Source organism: Pteropus medius, unplaced genomic scaffold, assembly GCF_902729225.1.
Source record: "Pteropus medius unplaced genomic scaffold, Ma_sr-lr_union100, whole genome shotgun sequence".
Classification (NCBI taxonomy): domain Eukaryota; kingdom Metazoa; phylum Chordata; class Mammalia; order Chiroptera; family Pteropodidae; genus Pteropus; species Pteropus medius.
The window spans coordinates 14,200,001-14,202,816 of NW_024351543.1; the positions used below are offsets into that span (position 1 = coordinate 14,200,001).

The 2,816-nt window shown below is 40.3% G+C and overlaps 1 pseudogene; it reads left to right on the top strand.

The window, feature by feature from the left end:
• Positions 1-1,879: 1,879 nt before the first annotated feature.
• LOC120586932 (uncharacterized) lies at positions 1,880-1,998 on the top strand (annotated as a pseudogene).
• Positions 1,999-2,816: the final 818 nt, after the last annotated feature.

Here is a 2,816-nt window from a genome sequence, read left to right on the forward strand (position 1 = left end):
TCGTTGGGAACTCTGGAAGGAAGGCAGAGAATGAAAATGTATTTGTCCAGCAAATCTATGCTCAATATGCAGAGTAATTTCTAAAATGAACATATTTCTAGAAATGTGGAGCCTGAAGAAGATTCAGCCATGAAATTATAGACCTTGAAGGACAAGCTAGAGAGCTGGGGGTTACAGTGTGAAAGCACATACCCTGGCCACAGCCATCTGAGCATACTGCCTAAGTCACCGTGGACCCCGGCCTGGGGGGTAGGAGTATTAAGGTTCTAGAACATGTGATATCTAGAGGACCAATTACCGCAAGCGATCGTTGGTCAGTGTGGGTCTGGAGATGGTCCCTGGAAAGCCAGTTAGTGCTCCCTTGGCTGGATTTGGCCACGTGATGGGCATTGCAGTCCACAAATGAGGGAAAGCATGGGCTCTGATGTCCATGTTGGCTGAGAACACTGTGAGATCTGCTCAGTCGGGGTTTGGATCTCAGTGCCACCACTTACTAGCTACATGAACCTCAATTTTCTCATCTGCAAAAGGGGTGATAATGCATGAGGATTGTGGGAAGGTTAATGCGACAATGTAAAGCACTCAGCATAGTGCCTGGTAGAGACAGGTGCTTAACAATGACATCAGCCATGAAAATCAATAAGATAAATAAAATGCACAGAAATAACCTCCTCTCTTGAAACAGTTGAGCCTGGCATTTCGCCCTTAGTCATAAGTAGGTATCCAGGAAATATCTGGACTTAGACTCAGTGGGCCACATTCAATTTCTGAGTCTGCATTCAAGTTAAAAGCTTCAGGTTTCAAAGTTGCAAAGTGTTCAGGTTTGCAACGTAATAATATTACTGCCCTGGAGAAACACTAAACAGGTTTCACTTCTAGTAAGGGATTCAAAACTATGCACCACCTCCATCCCACCCCCCGAAAAGGATCACATTTTTAGTAATGCCTATTTCATAGAAGGGAAATAAGAACTTAGAGAGAAGAAGTGATATGGTCAAGGTGACACAGCCGGATGCACAGTCAGAACTAACACCTACACTCCCGACATTTTCGTGGACACCATCTTCCATTGGAAGGAGCAGGTCAACAAAAAACACTCTGGGAAAACCTTCCCCCAAACCCAGGTGGAACGCCGCACAGCACGGACAGCCCAGAAGGAAAACAGTAAACGAGACTACAGCGCCCCCTGGTGTACCAAGCCTTATTTCAACACCCAAAACGCCAGGCCACAGGTACCAAACCAACCCACAGGAACCAGCATATCTGCCATTGAAAGCCATAAACTCCCAAAGCCTTCAGAAGGAGCTCAGGGACTCAGTTGTAGAGCAGTGATGGTAAAGCATCAAAGATCTGGTGTCAGACCTGTTACAGCTTAAAGGGAGAGAAGGCTGCCAGGCAGAGCCACACAGCGTGGTTTATCCAGAGACAGTGGTCACACCTGGGTAACAGCAAGCTGGCACTGTAGGGAACAACTAATGTGTGGCAAGAGAGTGGGGTTAGTTTTCATGGTTTCTCTATTGATTGGCTAATTTGAATAATTTTGTGGGTTTGGAGCGGAGAGACTGTTCCTAGTTGTCTGGTACGTGGCCCTAGGGCAATTAAGGCTGGTGCACAGTGGCCCCAGAAAATGAGAACCTGTTAAGGGAAGTGATTAGATGTAGACCTAGCTGCTCAAAAAGAGGAAATGACCAACCTCTAGCCAAGGCTTTAAAACTGAGTCACAATAGCATTTAAACAAACTTTATTACAGAGGAGGTCTGAAAAAAAAACAGATAAAATTTTGGTAAGGAAATAGAAGATTGAAAACAATTAAATTGCAAATTGATTTTTAAAAGATAACTAAAATCCCTGCACTTTTGAAAATTAGAAAATAGATGTCGTCTATGGCCATGCTACCCTGAACGAGCCCGATCCCATCTGATCTCGGAAGCTAAGCAGAGTCGGGCCTCTCTAGTAGTTGGATGGGAGACCACCTAGGAAGACCAGGTGCTGTAGGCATAAAAAATAAAAAAATAAGGGATTGTAAGCTGACAAGGTCTTTGCAATCTGTGAGGTCAACCAAGGGTTGCCTCACCTAAAAAAGTAAAAAATAAAAAAACCAATGTCAAAAAAAATATCACAATGGAAAATAGAAAACACTTATAACTGAATAATAATAAAATGCCACTTATCCAAAATTGTGCTGGGCAGCTGAAATGACCCTGAGAGGCATTTAGACCTTAAGTGTTTATGCCAGAAGAGAAGAAAGAGTGGAAATTAATGAGAACTATTCGACTAGAAAAAGAAAGCAGTAGGAAAAGGAATCATGGAATAAACGCAGAAAGAGTATAAAGAAAAAATAAATATAAGAGCAGGAATTAGTTAACCAGTAATTGAAAGTAAAATAGACCCATTAAAGTACTTGAAAATACTAAAATTGATAAACTTCTAGGAAGATAGGTTTAAATATATATATATTATCTTGGGAATGTAAAGAGAGATACAAATATAGACCAGAGATTTACAATATAAGAAATATTAGGAATGATTTTATCACAATGAATTTGAAAATGTAGATGAAATGGATAAAGTCCTAGAAAATATATCTTAAAAAGAAATATAAAACCTGACATAATCTTTTAAAAAATTGAATCAGTAGTTTAAATGCTTTGTAGAAAAACAAAGTAAAAAAAAAAAAACCAAAAACCTCAGGGCAGATGGTCTTACAGGCAAATTTTACCAGTCAAGGTACATATAATTCTAATTTCATGCATTTTTTTTACACAGAATTACACATATACACACACATACACACACACAAAACCAACAACAACAAA